We start from the raw sequence: 19467 nt of genomic DNA, 5'->3' as shown, positions 1-19467 counted from the left end.
TGACCTCAGTTCATAGGTCAACGCTCAACCCCTGAGCCACGCCAGCCGGGCTACAGGGAAGGGCTTTAAAGAGAGGAGCGCCCTTCTGTCCTCCCTCCTTCCTCTAGCTGGACTGGAAGTGTGGCGGCTGGAGCTCAAGCAGCTGTGTTTAACCATGAGGAAGCCATGTGCTGAGGCTAACAGAGCCATGAGCAAGAGGGGGTCTAGGCAGCATAATCTTACATCTTTTTAAAAATATATTATTGATTTCCGAGAGGAAGGGAGAGGGAGAGAGAGAAACATCACTGATGAGAGAGAATCATCGATTGACTGCGTCCTGCACGCCCCACACTGGGGATCGAGCCCGCAACCCGGGCCTGTGCCTTCTGGTTGCTAGGTCGATGCTCAACCACTGAGCCACGGCGGCCGGGCTTCATCTTCTATCTTGAGGCAGCATAGTAGCCCTGGACTGACAATCTTCAGACTTGGCTATCTAACTTTATATAATCGACTACAATTTTTTTCCTTACTACTTGCTAATTCTGTATGGTCCCGTAGCCCCGCTCTCCCACATTATAAAAGTCACCTCACATCTCTATGACAAGCTGATGCCTGGGTAGGTCGGCCTGGGAAAACTGAGGCCTCAACCCAGAGTCCTGATGTGACAGCTGCTCCCACATCTGCCCATGACAGCTGCCTGGGCACCGGAGGGTGCTGGCTTCTCCCAGACAGGCAGGGAGCCCCCAGTGGCCCACAGCTCAGCCGCACAATGCCTGTCCCAACACTACCCAGGGCATCCAGCTTCCTAGGAACCTCCATCTAACTCGGGCTTCCCTGTTCCTGCGGGTAAGAGACTGAGACCAGGAGCAGAACCCAGCTCTCAAGACAGCAGGACTCTCTGGAAGGTTCCCTCTGCCCTCACTCAGGCACCCACAAGTCCCCTCCCCGCCCCCAGCACAGCCGGGAAGACATTTCTATGGCGCTGCAGCGGAGCTGGGTTCTGCGTTAGGCAGCCCTGAGCCCACGCCCTGGCTCTGCCACCAGGTCTGGTTGGATGTCTGGTTAGCAGCCAACCCAGCTTCTTGAGGGATCCCCAGGGCACAGGCCGTTTTAGGCTCTGGCCACGGAATCGCCGTGCTCACTGGGTCTCGCTACGCAGGGCTCCCCGCACAGCCGCTGGGGCAGGACCCGTGCTTGCAATGCCCCGGTCAAGGCTGCTGGTCCCCCTCGGGGCTCCTCCCCCCCAGGAACTGCCTTCCCCTGTAGACAGGAGCTGAACTCGCCCGCCCCCACGCGGGAGCCAGCGCCTGAGCCAACACGGCCTGCACTGAGCCAGCCGCACACACACTGGTCCTTGCCGCAGCCACAGAGGACAGGTGCCGAGGGCCACCTGGTGTCCTGCACCTGCTTCTGTTTGGGGATTGGCCTCTCCTCTGCCCTCAGGCCATGTACCTGGGGTTGGGGACGCACCGCCTCGTCCCCGGGGTCACGTGGCCAGGTCGAAGCGGTATACAGAGCTTGGCACCTAGCCGCGGCGACTGGCCCCGAGGTGGGCCTGTGACTCAAGCCAAAGCAATGCGACCCAGTCACAGCTAAGCCCGGAGCTTTGGCTTGAGAGGCTGAACGACAGGACACGAATCTGGGACAGGGACTGAGGCCACCAGAGGACAAAGCTGACCCTGGTGGAGAGCAGAACAAGAGCGAACACAGTGCCGTGCACAGATGGTGCAGGACCGGGCAGGGAAACCCGTGTCATTTTGTAACCAGGCTCACCCCAAAGAATTCAATGAAAAGGGAAAAAGAACAGGAGAGACAGAGTAAAATGAATAGCGATGACATCACCGAGACCCTAAACCCAAAGGTGCCTGAGGCCAAACCACCCCCCCTCCCCGGACCTCTGCGCACAGCACGGGAGCCCCTGCCTGTGGCGGGCGCACAACGTGGCTGGCCACACGGAGGCTTTTGTCACCTGCAATCTGCAAGCCCCAAAGCCGGCCAGGACGCAGGGCCCTGTATATTATTTCTACATACTTAAAAAGTAACATTTATTAAAGCACATGGTTAAAAATAGCACTCCTGTCCTACTAGGCCAGTGGTCGGCAAACTCATTAGTCCACAGAGCCAAATATCAACTGTACAACGATTGAAATTTCTTTGGAGAGCCAAATTTTTTAAACTTAAACTTCTTCTAACGCCACTTCTTCAAAACAGACTCGCCCAGGCCGTGGTGTTTTGTGGAAGAGCCACACTCAAGGGGCCAAAGAGCCGCATGTGGCCCGTGAGCCGCTGTTTGCCCACCACTGGCTTAGTGAGTTCCTCTCTCCGCGGGAAGGAAGGAAGGATGCGGTTTTGTGCTGCAAATGAGGGACAAGAATGCCGAAGAGACCTTTGCTCCTACCCACTTCAAAAATGCATATTTTTCCTAAAATAGGCATGTGAACAGCTGACTGCAACCACTAAGCACTCGGCAGACTTTCTCATCTGCCAATGACGGAGCTGCACGCAGAGAAGGGGCTGCCCTCCGAGGGGGCACGGGCGGGAACCCCGCAGAGCTGGCTGCCCTGGCTGCGGCTCGAGCTCCAGGCTGAGTCCTCAGTTTCCTCCGAACTAGAAAAACCGCGCCAAGACGTGGGAATGCTGTCACCGGTCCGTTGAGGGGTGATGGGCGCAGAAACTGTGGTGCATACACGATGGAATAGTATTGGGTCTAAAAATAAAAGGAAATCCTTGCATTCGAAACAACATGGACCTGCCTGGAGGGCATTACTAAATGAACCGAGCCAGGCACAAAAAGACAAGCCCTGCACGATCACACCCACAGGCAGAAGCTAAAAAGCCAAACTCACAGAAGCAGACAGCCCTGTGGTGCCAGGGGCTCGGCGTGGGGCCCGGAGAAGGTGGCCAAACGTAAGAGTTTCCGGGACACGAGAGGAGTAGGCAAGGCCCGGAGAGCTGGCACAGCGGGTGGCGGATGCTGGCAGTGCCGCACAGTGGGCATGAGACCTGCTAGGGAGGGCCTGGTGCTCCCACCACACAGGGGACGCCGGGAGGCGGTGGGGTGGCCGTTAGCTGATTGTGGTAACCATTTCACCATGTAGACACATGCCAAACCATCACACTTACACCTTAACTACACGTGATTCCAATTTGTCACTTAAACGTCAATGAAGCCGCCGAAAAACCAACAAAAAAACAAAGCCCCGGACAGTGAAGAGACCCTGTGCTGTCACCACAGGGCCGGGTCTGAACTCCTAACCCCGGTTAGACGGTGGCCTGTCCTACACCGTGGCTCGCCAGCCACTGGCACTGAGCAGGCACCTGCAGGGGCCAATCAAATGCATCTCCTGCTGGCGTTTTCTGCCTTCCTGGAGGCGGGGAGTGGAGGTGGTAACAGCTAGGCAGCACTGGGATCCCCTCCCAAGCCCACGCCGGGCTTCAGGCTGGTGTCTTATTGAGACCTGTGCCCTAGCATGTGTGGGTGCCCACACGCAAACGTTTATTTCAACTACTGTGAGAGCCCAGCCAGTGTGGCTCCCTGGTTGAGCCTCACCCAGGAACCAAGAGGTCACCCGTTTGATTCCCGGTCAGGGCACATGCCTGGGTTTTGGGCTCAATCCCACTAGGGGATGTGCAGGAGGCAGCCTATTGATGAAGTTTCTCATTGATGTTTCTATCTCTCTATCCCTCTCCCTTCCTCTCTCTCTAAAAATCAGATTTTTAAAAAAAAAAAATTAAACTACTGTGAGAAATAATACAGTTTATGTCAGATTAAAAGAATTGATTTACAGATGTCCACACCCACCTGCCCCCTCCCTGCACATCACCTCCCCCAGTCGCCCCGACCAAGAACCAATAGCCACGCACACCCCCCTGCCCTTGCACCCCGCAAGGACTCTCTTCCTAGAATGCCTGTCTCACTCGCTGCCAAACCCCTTTTTCCCTCCCAGATCCAACTCAAACTTTACCTCCTCCAGAAAGCCTCCCGGGAGGTTCCCTTGTCTGTACAACGGGGCACAACCAACCCGGAGTGGTTCTGAGAAACCCATGAGATCAAGCACATGGCGCCACCAGAGGAGTACCAGCTGCTGCTGTGCCCTGCCAGCCCCACCCCCTGCTCCCCAAGTCACTTCCCTCCTCCCTGGCCCTCCGTAAGTAAATCCGTTTTCCCCAGAAACAGCAGTCTATGTGGCAGACAGAGCCACGGCCCCATCCATGTCCTAATCTTTGGACTCTGTGAATATCGGCCCTTATATGGCAAAGGCAACTTGCAGATGTGACCAAATTCAAGGTCTCGCGATAGGAAGATGATCCTGGGTCAGCCCAGTGTGGCCACAGGGTCCTCACAGAAGGCGGCAGGAGGGGCTGAGCTAGAGAGAGAAGTGACGATGGAAGCGGTGCGAGGAGGGGATGCTACGGGGCTGGTTTAGAAGCTGAAGGAAGAGCCACAGCACAGGAATGCAGGGCTCTAGAGACGGGAACCGGCGAGGAAACACATTTCCTCAGAGCCTCCAGGAGCACAGCCCTCCGACACCCTGCCTCTCGAACTTCTGACCTGAACGATTAAAAGAAGAAATCTGTGTTGTTTAAGCACCACGTTTGTGATTTGCTGCAGTCGTGACAGGAAACAAGTCTGGTCCAGAACAGTCGTCCTCGTCCTGGGCAATTCCGTCAACAAGGGGACACGTGGCCATGGCTGGAGACAGCTTTGGTTGTCACAACTCTGGGACTGGAACTGACTCCTAACAGGTGGAGCGGGGGGATGCTGCTGAAGACCCCGCCCGGCACAGGGCAGCCCACAGCTCACGGCTATCCAGCCAGCTGTCAACAGCCGGGCAGAGACCTGCTCCAGATGATTCCGGTGGAATTCCAAGAAGCCCCCCCGCTTCCTCTCCTAAAAACAAACCTGCACACACACCAGAAAGAGGAGACATGAGCTCACTCACGGATGAAGCCAGGAGCCCAGTGAACACTGGCACTGCTGAAGCTCATACACACCGGCCAGACCCAGGGCTTCCTTCACACAAAACTGTTCCAGCGCAAGGCTATCCCGTGGTTTTAAAATCAGAAAAGCACATTTTAGAATACCAAGCACAAACTATCCTCATGATAGCTTTGATTAACAAAATGCACATGCGAGTTTGAAGATTAATTTTTAATGACTCGCTGGGCGCCCTGCTCATGTGCTCAGGACACTGTGTACGCCAGGAAGCCAGGGATACGGATACAACTGGTCTCACTTCTCAGGGGAACTGTTTACACGGCCTCTCAGTGGCCAGCCACGTGAGCCCCTGGGCAAAGGGGCCATGTCTCATTCTTCTCTTTCTCCCAGTGCAGAGGGCCAGGCACGGCACACACTAGGTCCCGCGTAAATGCATGCTGCACGAACTAACAAGTGACTGGAGAAATCGGGCAACTTCTGCTGATCTAATGGGCACTGCAGGCTGGTGGAGGGACTATGGGGCTACACTACCAGGTGTCTGGGGGTTAGTTAGCCTGACAGTGCTAGGGGCAGAAACAGAACAATGGGGACGAGCTGTAGTTACAAGAAATATTAATCGTGCTCTGTTAACTGTGATTGCTTTGTTCTGAGTAAAGAAAGCACATTCTGATCCGGACGGGAGTTGTACCCCAGGACCTGGGAGTTAACCTGGAACGCGGTCCATGCTCATCAAGAACCGCCTATCATCCCAGGAAGATTAACAACCTTGTTGCTGAAACAACGGAGTCCAGAGGCACTGGCCCTTTGCAACACCCAGTCCACATTGCTGTAATCTGTAACAATTTTACCCACTTTCATTCCTTTCGCCCACGTCCCCATGTAAGGACATGTCATCTTTGTCCTTCAACCCAATGTAAGCTGCTGGCTTATGGGGGGGAGAGGAAGGGGGGCGCGCAGAACAGACTTTCGGGGCTGACCTGCTGCCCTCCCACGCTGCCGGCATGGTTGGAATAAATGCTCCTACATGATCCAACCCTGTCTCTGCTTAATTGGCTCAAGTAGTGACAGGCAGCCCGGACCTATTGTTGTGGCCGGTCCTGAGTGGAAAGCCTGCACCCTGTGGAGGCCCTCAAAAAGCGCCCAAGACTAGGGTCTGTCCTGACAAGGCTTTTGGGGCAAACCGGTCTGGGTTCCGGTCCTGACTCTGCTCCTACCAGTGAGTGGCACTGGGCAAATGACTTAACCTCACTGAACATCAGCTTCCTCCTCTGTCAAATCCCCTCAGTGAAAACAGCGGGGCGGAGTGCGCAGGGTGAAGAACTGGAAGAGGGGCCAGGGGGCAGAAAAGGCACTTGGCAGGCCGCTCCCCACCACCAAGCTGCGCTTCCCCTGCCCGGCCAGGGACTACACTTCCCAGCACCTTTTGCATCTAGGTGGGACCATGTGACTGCATGGGGGCCAATGGGATACGGGCTGCTTCTGAGCCCACACCAACAGCCCATTCCCCCTGGGCCATGTCCCCTCCACTGGATCCTGCCCAGAGACAGCCGGTAGGGTCCGCAGCGTTTCAGTCTCACTTACACAGCGCCTGCTCGTCACTGCTCCCCGCTGCCTGGAGGGCAGGCCCGTCCCTGGGCTTCTCTCACAGCGGGCCCTGTTTGACACACACCCCTGGCCTCCCCGCCCATCCCTGGCCAACTCCTCTGTTATCCTTCAGCTGCAGCTGAGAGTCACCTCCTCCAGGAAACCTCCCGGGTCCCTAGGTGACAGCACTATGAGCTTCATCCTCCAGAGGAGGGCATGCGGGAACAGAAAGGTCACGGACCCCGTCCTCTCAGCAGACAGCCACAAACCGCCAGGGGCGGCGGGAAGCAGGGCTCTGTCCACAGTCACTCAGGGGCCCCAAATGACACAGCTAGCAAGTGGAGGAGTTGGGTTTGAAGCCAGTGCAGACCGAACCGCGGCTTTCCCTCAGCCCTAAAATCACGGTCCGGGGCCAGCAGCAGAAGCTGATGGATGTTTCTCTCTCACATCCTTGTTCCTCTCTCTTTCTCTCTCTCCCTTCTTCCCTCTCTAAAATCAATTTAAAAAAATTTTTTTAAAAAGCTCTTATGACTTTGAATAAGGCTTCCTGTCAGTTCTTAGGAATTGATCCTGAATTAGACTTTGGGGCTTTTCCCCAACAATTACACATACATTGAGAACATCTCACCTGATCAGCAGGCCCTGACTTCCTGCCCCACCACCTGCGGAGGATAAGAACTGGGGACCCCAGAGGACCCAGCCTTTGAGAAGGGGGCTGGGAGGAATGGGGGTGGCAATCCCAACCGTGTTACACCTGAAGTCACGCCATCAAGTGCTACTGTGTTGGTTGAGTTCGTACAGGAACAGGGGAATGCAGGTCAGCTGCCGCCGAGGACGCCGCAGCCCGCTCCATCTGAGCCCCGCCGCTTCCCCTCGGCCACCCTTCCCCGCTCAGCCGCATCTCCGGTTCCAGGAAGCCTCCCCTAACCGCCCCGCCCCACGCAGCAGGCACCACCAGCTTCCACCTGCGGGCTGTGCCCCCGCTTTTACTTGGTCCATCTCGCTAAGGAGTCTGCGGTTGGACCTGGGCCTCGGCTTCCTCCTCCTCGATATCAGAGGGCACGACGTGACTCGATTTCCCGGCTGAGTGGCCCCAAGGCAGCAGCGCCGAGGCCGAGCCCCTCCGTGCACGCCCATGTGTCACCCTGGGGGCGGACAGAACTAGGCCAGGACTTACCCGAGGCCCCGCCCGCCCGCCACTCTCACCCACGCCCCGCCCTTGGCGCACGTCTCAGCCGAGCTCACAACCGATCCCACAGCCAGCGACGCTGCAAAGGCGCGTCTACACGGTCCTCGAGGTTCCGGGAGTCCCGCCGACCGAGCGGGGGTGGGGCTCCGGGCCCTGCAGGCGGCAGGACGGCGGCGCCGTCCCCATCCTCTGCGGGCCTGGGCGGGGGTCCCAAGCCGCCCCTCCCAGCCCTTCGCGCGCCAAGGGTATTCCTAAAGGGCGCCGCCGTTAACCTGCGCGACTCCCCCAGTTTTACGGAGTTCAACCAGAGGGGACGCGCTCCCAACACCTGCCTTCCGCGCGGCCTCGGGTCCCACGTCCAAGCTCCAGGCCCAGCGTGCACGGGGTGCGGGCCGCACCGGGGTGGGGAGGAGGGGAGCTGGTCCTGCAGCGCCCGCGCCCGCCCGCCCGCGCCCGTAAGCCCGACCAACTGCGGCCGCACCTACCTCCTTCGGGCGGACAGGAGCGGCGGCCGATGCTCACGGCCGCGAGGATCCAGAGGAGGTGGTAGAGGCTTGTAGCCCGGTGCTCCAGGGTGCAGGGCGGGCGGGCCCCCCGAGAGTGCCGGGGAGCGGCGAGCCGGGCGCGGGGGCCGGCGGGCCGGGGAGGCAGCGAGGGCCGCGAGGGCCGCTGGAACGATCGCGGGGCGCGGGGACCGCCGGGACGATCCTGGGGCGCGGGGAGCGCACGGGCGGCTGGAAGGTCCGAGGCACTGGACGCGTGCAGGGGCGCGAGCGCGGGTGGCCGTCTGCAGAGCCGCGGCAGCCAGGGGCCGGTGTGCGGGCGTTGGTCTGCGAACCGCCGGGCTGGGGCTGGGGCGGGGCTGTGCTCCAGCTGGCGCACCGCGTGGCTGTCACGTGATCTCCCCCCCCCCCCCAACTCCGCCTGCCTCCGGCCCCGCCCGAGTGGCGGTCTCCGCAGCCGCGCAAGTCTTCCGGCTCCAGCGCCCCGTTGGTACCTAACCTAGGGGGTGGGCCTAGCACCCACGGGTGGGGGAAGGGGAGGACTCCCTCCCCGTAACTCCAGAAAAGGCAGCCACCGCCTCCCCTTCCCATTTTCTTCTCTGCCTGCCTAGTTCCTGCATTTGAGTCCTTTCCAAAATCACTAGTAATCCCATCTCATTGTATAAATTTCTATACATAATCTTGGAATATTTTTATGATAAGAAATTGCTTTTGTTCCCCTGATTTCTGCATCGTTAAATTTAGGCACTTATGACCATTGCAGTTATTTGTGTCATTATTTAATTAACTAGAAGCCCTGTGCACGAAATTCATGCACGGGTTGGGGTCCTAGGTCTGGCTGGTGATCAGCGCACATCATAGTGAGCAAGAAATCAAACTCCTGAAGGGACAATTTGCACATTAGGCATATATATATATATATATATATATATATATATATATATATATATATATATATATACTAGAGGCCCACGTGCACGGGGGGTGTCCCTCAGCCCGGCCTGTGCCCTCTCACAATCCAGGACCCCTTGGGTAGGGTCCCTAGGCCTGGCCGGCAATCAGGGCCTATCGGGGCTTTCCTTCCCCCAGGTGCCAGCAGCTGGCCCCACCCCCGCCGATGTCACTGCTTGCCATCTGTGCAGTGCTTCCCCCCTCCCCTGCCACTGGACACCTCCCTCTGCGGGCGACAGGGGTGGGGTGTGATCGCTTGGCTGGCCTGGGCTTTCCTCTGCAGGGTGATCGCTGGCCAGGCCCGCACACCCGCCACAGGGTCGCTGGCCAGTGGCCTGGGCCTCCCTCTGTGGGGCAATTGATTGCAGGGCCCCCAGATCAATCGCCTTGCACCCAGCTGGGGCTCCGCAATTGATCGCCACGCAGAGTGGCCTAGGCCTCCCTCTTTGGGGCAATCGTGGGGCAATGGCAGCCCCCCCCCCCCCCCCGACCAATCGCATCGCACCCGCCTTTGCTGGCCTGGCGCCAGCGTGTGTCATAGCGTGGTCTACCAGAAGGTCGTCCGGATGGTCGTTCTGCTGTTTGGTCGTTCTGTCTATTTGCATATTACGCTTTAATTATTATAGATATCCCCTCAAGACATTCCTTACCTGTCTAGGACATTGCTGTGTTCCCACCTCTTATCACAGTCCTGGCATAATAAATACCTGTGAAACAATTGGAGAAATGTGCAAAGGTATAAAGAAAAGGAAATACCACTAATGATAATTGGTATTATATCCTTCCAGATAGTTTTCTAGTGAAATTTTGTTTCTTTTATCGTTCTTCTTCTTTTTTTATTTTATTTTTTTCTAGTGAAATTTTAGAAATTTCACAAATGTTATAAATAATAATAGGGATATTTATTGAGCTATTTATCTCATTTCATCTTCACACCAGCCCTATGAGGTAGGTTTTATTAGCACTGTTTTTACAGATCATAAAACTGAGGCTTGTAGAGAGAGATTTGCCCAAAAGATTGCTAAGGTGGCTCTTCTTGGCAAAGGGCATGTATACTTCAGGGCTGAGTTACTCTGTGTAGTAAAAGGGGAGGGGACTTTGAAGGATCCTATAGGTGAGAAGGAGGGAGGAGGAAAGGAAAAGCTTCCAGTAGAGCTGTGATTTTCAACCTGTGTACCACAGGGACTTTTAAAACATGCAGTACCTAATTATTTAGTCAGGAGCACTGGCCTCTTTTTCCTTAAGTTATTAAATAAGAAAATGGCAACAGCCAACAAAACAATAGACATGGGGTGTGAATGCCCTATCTTGAACTATCCTATCTAATAAAAGAGAAACATGCAAATTGACCATACCTCCACTACACCCACCAGCCAATCAGAGTGAGTATGCAAATTAACCTAACTAAGATGGTAGTGGCCATGGAGCTGGAGCAAGCAGGAAGCTTGGGTTGCCCCCGGCGATGGAGGAAGCCAAGCTTCCCGCCCGCCCTGGCCGGCCCTGGCCTCCACTCAAGGCTACAAAGTTTCAATTATAGAAGATAAATAAATCCCAGATACTTGCTTCCGGCTGGCCCTGGCCTCAGCTCAAGGAGGTGCTGAAAAAAAAAAAAAGAAAAAAAGAAGGAGCTGGGAGCTTGGTCGCCAGGGGGCATGACCAGCCTGCAAACAGCCCTCAGCCCCTCACCCAGGCTGGCCACTCCCCCATGGAGTAAGAGTTCCCACTGGGGAGCGTGGTCAGCCTGCAAACAGCCCTCAGCCCCTCACCCAGGCTGGCCAGGCACCCCAGTGGGAACCCCCACCCTGAAGGGGGTAAGGCCAGCTTGAAAACAGACCTCAGCTCCTCACCCAGGCTGGCCACGCCCCCCTAGCGGGGACCCTCACCCCATGGGGGTGTGGCTGGCCTGCAAACCACCACAGGCCCCTTGCCCAGGCCGCCCCACACCCCTAGGGAACCCCCACCCTGATCTGGGACACCCTTCAGGGCAAACCAGCTGCCCCTCACCCGTGCACCAGGCTTCTATCTATACTAATAAAAGGGTAATATGCTAATTAGACTGGGAGACCTTCCAGGAGACCTTCCGGACATTCTTCTGGACAAAGCCATGGTGGTGGGGCCTTGGTAGAGGCAGTTAGAGGCCAAGAGGGGAGGGCAGTTATGGGTGATCAGGCCAGGATGGGATGGCAGTTGTGGGTGGGGCCATTGGGGGTAAGCAGAGCAGCAGGGGGGCCAGTTGGGGGCGAGCAGGCCACCAGTGGGGGTCAGTTGGAGGTGATCAGGACAGCGGGGGGGGGCAGTTTGGAGTGAGTAGGCCAGCAGGGGGGTAATTAGGGGCGAGCAGGCCAGTGGGGAGGGGAGGTGGGGGCAAGCAGGCCAGCAGGGGGGCAGTTGGGGGTGAACAGGCTGGCAGGGGAGGCAGTTGGGTGCAAGCACACTGGCAAGGGGTGCAGTTAGGGATGATCGGGCTGTCAGGGGGGGTATTTGGGGGCAAGCAGGCCGGCGGTGGGGGGCAGTTGGAGGTGAGCAGGCCGGCAGGCAGAGTGGTTAGGGGCAATCAGGCAGGCAGGCAGGCAGGTGAACGGTTAGGAGCCAGCAGTCCCGGATTGTGAGAGGGATATCTGACTACTGGTTTAGGCCCGATCCCTATAAACCGGCAGTAGGACATCCTTCAAGGGGTCCCAGATTAGAGAAGGTGCAGGCCAGGCTGAGGAACACCCCCCGCCATGCACGAATTTCATGCAGTGGGCCACTAGTCATATCTTATAAAACAGTAATATGCAAATTAACCATCACTCCGCGACAAAAATGGCGGCGCCCATGGCCACAAGATGGCGGCGCCCAGTCCTCTCATCCCTGCCGGAGTCCCCCAGTCCGCCCAGCCTTCGCAATGCAGGTTGTCCAGCTCGGAGGCGCCTGTGCCCCCACACCACGATTATGCCCAGCGGTGTCAGCCTGGGCTGGGGTCTCAGCCTGCGAGGGCACGCACCCCAACAGCACGATCCCCCTCCCAGCGGCCATAGCCTAGGCTGAGCCTAAGCCTGCGAGAGAGGCGCGCACCCCCATGGCGCGAACCCCTCCCAGCGGCCTTAGCCTGGGCTGAGTCTAAGCCTGAAAGGGCTTAAATCCCAATTGCACGATCCCCCTCCCAGCGGCCATAGCCTGGGATGGGGTCTCAGCCTGTGAAGGGTGCAATCCCCCTCCCAGCAGCCATAGCCTGGGCTGGGGTCTCAGCGTGCGAGGGGCGCGCACCCCCACAGCGCGATCCCCTCCCAGCAGCCATAGCCTGGGCTGAGTCTAAGCCTGCGAGGGGCGTACACCCCCACAGCACGATCCCCCTCCCCGCAGCCATAGCCTGGGCTGGGGTCTCAGCGTGCTAGGGGCGCGCACCCCCACAACGCGATCCCCCTCCCAGCAGCCATAGCCTGGGCTGGGGTCTCAGCGTGCGAGGGGCGCGCACCCCCACAGCCCGACCCCCCTCCCAGCAGCCATAGCCTGGGCTGGGGTCTCAGCCTGCGAGGGCCGCGCACCCCCACAGCGCGATCCCCTCCCAGCAGCCATAGCCTGGGCTGGGGTCTCAGCGTGGGAGGGGCGTACACCCCCACAGCACGATCGCCCTCCCCACAGCCATAGCCTGGGCTGGGGTCTCAGCCTGTGAAGGGTGCAATCCCCCTCCCAGCAGCCATAGCCTGGGCTGGGGTCTCAGCGTGCGAGGGGCGCGCACCCCCACAGCCCGATCCCCCTCCCAGCAGCCATAGCCTGGGATGAGTCTAAGCCTGTGAAGGGTGCAATCCCCCTCCCAGCAGCCATAGCCTGGGCTGGGGTCTCAGTGCGAGGGGCGCGCACCCCCACAGCGCGATCCTCCTCCCCGCAGCCATAGCCTGGGCTGGGGTCTCAGCGTGTGAGGGGCGCGCACCCCCACAACCCGATCCCCCTCCCAGCAGCCATAGCCTGGGCTGGGGTCTCAGTGGGAGGGGCGCGCACCCTCACAGCGCGATCCCCCTCCCAGCAGCCATAGCCTGGGCTGGGGTCTCAGTGGGAGGGGCGCGCACCCTCACAGCGCGATGCCCCTCCCAGCAGCCATAGCCTGGGCTGGGGTCTCAGCGTGCAAGGGGCGCGCACCCCCACAGACCGATCCCCCTCCCAGCAGCCAAAGCCTGGGGTCTCAGCGTGGGAGGGGCGCGCACCCCCACAGCGCGATTCCCCTCCCCGCAGCCAAAGCCTGGGCTGGGGTCTCAGCGTGCGAGGGGCGCGCACCCCCACAGACCGATCCCCCTCCCAGCAGCCAAAGCCTGGGGTCTCAGCGTGGGAGGGGCGCGCACCCCCACAGCGCGATTCCCCTCCCCGCAGCCATAGCCTGGGCTGGGGTCTCAGCCTGTGAAGGGTGCAATCCCCCTCCCAGCAGCCATAGCCTGGGCTGGGGTCTCAGTGGGAGGGGCGCGCACCCTCACAGCGCGATGCCCCTCCCAGCAGCCATAGCCTGGGCTGGGGTCTCAGCGTGCGAGGGGCGCGCACCCCCACAGCCCGATCCCCCTCCCAGCAGCCATAGCCTGGGCTGGGGTCTCAGCGTGCGAGGGGCGCGCACCCCCACAGCCCGATCCCCCTCCCAGCAGCCAAAGCCTGGGGTCTCAGCGTGCGAGGGCCGCGCACCCCCACAGCCCGATCCCCCTCCCAGCAGCCATAGCCTGGGATGAGTCTAAGCCTGCGAGGGGCGTACACCCCCACAACGCGATCCCCCTCCCAGCAGCCATAGCCTGGGCTGGGGTCTCAGTGCGAGGGGCGCGCACCCCCACAGCGCGATCTCCCTCCCTGCAGCCATAGCCAGGGCTGGGGTCTCAGTGCGAGGGGCGTACACCCCCACAGCACAATCCCCCTCCCAGCAGCCATAGACTTATCTGGGGTCTCAGAGTTTGAGGGACGTGCACCCCCAAGGCGCGATCCCCCTTTCAGCGGCCGTAGCCTGGGCTGAGCCTAAGCCTAAGCCTGTGATGGGCGTTCACCCCAACAGCCTTAGCATGGGCTGGAGTCTCAGCATGTGAGGGGCGTGCACCCCACCGCTGATCCCCCTCCTAGCAGCCATAGCCTGGGCTGAGTCTAAACCTGCGAGGGGCACACACCCCCATGGCACGATCCCCCTCCCAGTGGCGGCAGCCTGTGGTCTCAACCACTGAGTCACACCAGCCAGGCAGATATGGAGAAGTCTTAAATGTTACTTTTTTTGTTACATATATTTTGTTGATTTTTTACAGAGAGGAAGGGAAAGGGCTAGAGAGCTAGAAACATATATGAGAGAGAGACATTGATCAGCTGCCTCCTGCACACTCCCCACTGGGTATGTGCCCCTAACCAAGGTACATGTCCTTGACCAGAATCGAACCTGGGACCCTTGAGTCTGCAGGCCGATGCTCCATCCACTGAGCCAAACCAATTAGGTAGGGCTGTCCAATATGTTAAAGAAAAAACCCTATCTAATAAAGAGGGAATATGCAAGGGAGGGCATTTGGGGGTGACCGGGTTGTCAGGGGAGGGCAGTTGGGGATGATTGGGTTGGCAGGGGAACAGTTAGGCATCGATCAGGCTTGCAGGGGAGTGGTTAGGGGGTGATCAGGTTTGCAGGCAGAAGCGGTTAGAGGCAATTAGGCAGGCAGGCAAGCAGTTGGGAGCCAGCACTTCCAGATTGTGAAAGGGATGTCTGACTGCCTGTTTAGGCCCGATCCCTGTAGGATCGGGCCTAAACAGGCTGTCAGACATTCCCCGAGGGATCCCAGATTGGAGAGGGTGCAGGTTGGGCTGAAGGACACCCCCTCCCCCAGTGCACGAATTTCGTGCACCGGGCCTCTAGTCCTATATAATAAAGAGGTAATATGCAAATTGACCCTCACACCCTCGCACAAGATGGCTTCCCCCATGTGGTCAAAGATGGCTGCCACAAGATGGCTGGCAGGAGAGAGCAGTTGGGGGCAACCAGGCCTGCAGGGGAGGGCAGTTGGGGATGACCAGGCTTGCAGGGGAAAGCAGTTGGGGGCAACCAGGCCTGCAGGGGAGGGCAGTTGTGAGGGAACAGGCCTGCAAGGGAGGGCAGTTGGGGGCAATCGGGCCTGCAGGGGAGGGCAGTTGGGGGTGACCAGGCCAGCAGGGGAAGGCAGTTGTTGGTGACCAGGCCTGCAGGGGAGGACAGTTAGGGGCAATCGAGCCAGCAGGGGAACAGTTAGGCGTAGAGCAGGCTGGCAGGGCAGTGGTTAGGGGGTGATCAGGCTGGCAGGCAGAAGCAGTTAGGGGCAATCAGGAAGGCAGGCAGGCGAGCAGTCCTGGATTGTGAGAGGGATGTCCGACTGCCCATTTAGGTGGGATTGGACCTAAACGGGCAGTTGGACACCCCTCAAGGGGTCCCAGATTGGAGAGGGTGCAGGCTGGGCTGAGGGACACCCCCCACCCCCATCCTCCTGCATGAATTTCATGCATTGGGCCTCTAGTCTCTATATATAAAAGGCTAATATGCAAAGTGTCCCCTCAGGAGTTTGACCAGGAGACTGGGAATTCGATCACTCGCTATGTAGTGCGCTGACCACCAGGGGTTGGTGCGGAACGGAGGAAGGCCGGGGCCAGCAGCCAGCAGCTGGGGAAGGAAGGCCCCGGCTGGCAGCCAGAAGGCCCTGATCAGCCCTGATCATCGGCCAGGCCTAGGGACCCTACCCGTGCACAAATTTCGTATATAAGAGAGTTGTGTCTTATTTGTCATGTTGCATAATAAGATTGTGATTGATTGGTTAATTCTTGGCACCAGAAATCCTTATATACAAGTACTAGAGGCCCAATGCATGAAATTAGTGCAGGGGAAGGGTCCCTCAGCCTGGCCTGTGTGCTCTCACAGTCTGGGAGCCCCGAGATTGATCGCCCTGCAGAGGGAGGCCCTGCCCACCTGCTGCAGGACTGCCAGCCAGGTAGCCTGGGCCTCCCTCTGCAGGGCAATCAATTTCGGGGCTCAGTGATCAATCACCCCAAAGAGATAGGCCCTGCCCACCTGGTTGGGGCTCCACGATGGATTTGCCCCCGCAGCGGGAGGCCCCACCCACCTGCCACAGTCCGCTGGTCGGTGGCCTGGGCCTCCCTCTGCAGGGCAATTATGGGGCGATGGCTGGGCCCCTGACCAATCACATTGCACCCGCCTTGGCTGGCCTGGCACCAGTGGGTGTGTCATAGCATGGTTGTCCAGACGATCCACTGTTCAGCCATTCCGTCGATTTGCATATTATGCTTGTATTATTATAGACTAGAGGCCCAGTGCACAAAATTTGTGCACGGGGGCGGGGAGGTGTCCCTCAGCCCAGCCTGCACCCTCTCCAATCTGGGACCCCTTGAGGGGTGTCCGACTGCCCGTTTAGGTCCAATCCCACCTAAACGGGCAGTCGGACATCCCTCTCACAATCCAGGACTGCTGGCTCCCAACTGCTCGCCTGCCTGCCTTCCTGATTGCCCCTAACTGCTTCTGCCTGCCAGCCTGATCACCCCCTAACCACTCCCATGCCAGCCTGATTGATGTCTAACTGCTCCCCTGCCAGCCTGTTTGCCCCCAACTTCCCTCCTCTGCTGGCCTGGTCACCCCTAACTGCCCTCCCCTGCAGGGTTGATCACCTCAAACTGCCCTCCCTTGCAGGCCTGGTGCCTCCCAGCTGCCCTCTCCTGCTTGCCTGATCGCCCACAACTGTCCTCCCTTGCAGGCCTGGTCCCTCCCAACTGCCCTCCCCTGCTGGCCATCTTGTGGTGGCCATCTTGTGTCCACATAGGGGCAGGATCTTTGACCACATGGGGGCAGCCATATTGTGTGTTGGAGTGATGGTCAATCTGCATATTACTCTTTTATTAGATAGGATAGAGGCCTGGTGCATGGGTGGGGGCCAGCTGGTTTGCCCTGAAGGGTGTCCCGGATCTGGGTGGGGGTTCCCTTAGGGCATGGGGTGGCCTGAGCGAGGGGCCTGTGGTGGTTTGCAGGCCAGTCACGCCCCCTGGCGACCCAAGTGGAGGCCCTGGTATCTGAAATTTATTTACCTTCTACAATTGAAACTTTGTAGCCTGGAGCGGAGCCAAGCCTCCTGCTCACTCCGTGGCCGGCAGCCATTTCTGTTGGGGTTTATGTATCTTCTATAATTGAAACTTTGTAGCCTTAAGTGGAAGCCTGGGCCAGCCAGAGTGTGCAGAAAGCTTTGCTTCCTCCATTTCCGGGGGCAACCCTAGCCTCCCGGTCTTTCCAGCTCCGTGGCTGCCGCCATTTCTGTTTGGATTTGTTTACCTTCTATAATTGAAACTTTGTAGCCTTGAGTGGAGGCCTAGGCCAGCAAGGGCAGGCGGAAAGCTTGGCTTCCTCCGTTGCCTGGGAAATGCAAGCCTCCCAAGCTCTCTGTGGCTGTAGCCATCTTGGTTGGGTTTATTTGCATACTTGCTCTGATTGGCTGGTGGGTGTGGCTGGTGGGCATGGCTTGTGGGTGTAGCAGAGTGATGGTTAATTTGCATATTACTCTTTTATTAGGTAGGATAGGCACCTGATATTTTGAAAAGTCATTTTGGAGCAAAAAGGTTAGGTAATTACTATTTTTATTTTTTGTAAATCAATAAAAATTATGCCTATTGTTTTTGTCAGATTGGCAAAAAAATATATATTTTAGGTGTGCTGCAAAATTTTAGTAATTAGTTTATGTGTGCCATGAGATGAAAAATGTTAGGATTTTTTTTTGGAGGGGGGGGGGGCGGTGACATGGGCTGTGAAAGAATTCCTAACCTAAGGATGCAGAAAGGAAGTTTAATTTACTTTCCTGGAAGGGAAAGAGCTGGTGTACTGCTAATCAATACAAGGGCGAAGAACAAAAGCGGCTCCCCCATTAAAGCCTGGGGTGCTGTTGCTAGGTGACAAGGAAGGGAAGGGGATTTGGGGGCTGAAATTGAGCAGACATCAGAGGGGTTGTCTTGTTAGTTTCTCAGGAGATAATCTGGGCAGATGTCTTGTCAGTATTTTTCCCAAGCCTGTAAAACATCCTAGAGCAAAAGTTATGAAGAGTTCAAAAGAGGCTTCTTTCAAGGGGGAGAAGGTAACTTTCTACTAATAATCCCTGAGTTGTAAAAACAGCAGAGAGGAGGGCTATGCAAGAATGTAGCCTTGAGAGTAGCTTATCTTATCTTGTAATTTGAACAGAGGGGCTGTTTGAATCAGAGAAGCTAACAATCTTGGGATTTAATTACCAGGTGCTTCTCATAAATTGTGGAAGGCCACAGGACGGGGGGTGTGCTGGTGGGGGGAGGCCTTTTAAAAATCCTAATTAAAAAGGTTGAAAATCACTGTAGCAGAGCAATGTCTAGTGGGCAATGTTTAAATACTTTGCTAACCCCACTCCATATGCCCCAAAGGGTTCTTAGTGGAAGTCTCCTTGGTCTGGAGTGGTGTGTGGCCACATTCTCCCAGGGAACGAGAGACAGTACTAAGGCTGTGTGAGGTGAGCCCTAGGCAAACAGAGACCACAGGTGCTCCCAGACCAGAGACAGAGGGACACCGACGTCTGGGGATGCGTAGGACATACTGTTGGCCCTTGAACAACGCGGGTTGGAACCTGTGTTGGTTTTGATCCGTGGCTGGGAATCCGTGGATGTGGAGAGCCCACTGCATGCACAGAGCCACACCATTTTGTACAGGGGACACGAGCATCTGTGGATTTTGTAACCGCAGATACCGAGGAACAACTTAAGTTTTGGAGAAGTCAAGAACTGTATGTGGGCCCGGCTGGCTCAGTGGTTGAGCATCGACCTATGAACTAGAGGTCACGTTTGATTCGATTCCCGATCAGGGGTATCAATTCAATTGCTTGATGAAACCTAACAGATTTTAACCACTTTGGGGTCAGCATTCCAACCTCCACATTGTTCAAGGGTCAACTGTATTTACATTTTTCTTACTGGAGTGTCCCCCTGTCTATCGCTCATCCCCTTCCAGCAGTAGGCTGTGAACATGTTTCTGCGGTCAAGGCACCTGTCATTTGCAAAGCCCGCCCTGATGTGCCTTTTTGGGGTGCAGTCGAAGCTGGTGTTCACAGGGTGCTCACTCTGTGCAGACGCCATGGTAACTGCTCCCCAGGCATTATCTCTTGTAATTCTCATCACAACCATCTTGTTCCCACAGCATACACAGGGAAACTGAGGCAGGTTAGGCGACTTTCCCAATGATACACAGTAATGGCAGGACCAGAATTCGACCCAGGTCTGGGGATACACTGGCCTCTCCAGTGTCCTGTCCCTAAGCCTGGGAAGCCCTGAAACTTCAGATTCCCGCGGGAGAGCAAAGT

The 19467-nt window shown here is 57.4% G+C and overlaps 1 protein-coding gene and 1 long non-coding RNA gene across 3 annotated transcripts in view; both read right to left on the bottom strand.

The window, feature by feature from the left end:
* EEF2K (eukaryotic elongation factor 2 kinase) overlaps positions 1–8564 on the bottom strand; it is a 60747-nt gene extending 52183 nt beyond the window's left edge. The window contains exon 1 of one of the 2 annotated variants that reach the window (XM_079791598.1): positions 8177–8564. The gene's annotated coding sequence lies outside the window, so the exon portion shown is untranslated. The remainder of the gene's footprint in view (positions 1–8176) is intronic. The other variant, XM_079791597.1, reaches the window with a different exon arrangement.
* A 1211-nt stretch (positions 8565–9775) lies between these two features.
* LOC307093527 lies at positions 9776–16355 on the bottom strand. Its single transcript, XR_013812980.1, has 3 exons — positions 16216–16355; positions 10705–10742; positions 9776–9852 (listed from the first exon to the last, which is right to left on the bottom strand). It is a non-coding gene; the product is annotated as an uncharacterized lncRNA (long non-coding RNA).
* Positions 16356–19467: the final 3112 nt, after the last annotated feature.

This window comes from Cnephaeus nilssonii (assembly GCF_951640355.1).
Source record: "Cnephaeus nilssonii genome assembly, chromosome: 2".
NCBI classification, from domain to species: domain Eukaryota; kingdom Metazoa; phylum Chordata; class Mammalia; order Chiroptera; family Vespertilionidae; genus Cnephaeus; species Cnephaeus nilssonii.
This window is presented reverse-complemented; position numbering and strand designations above follow the sequence as displayed.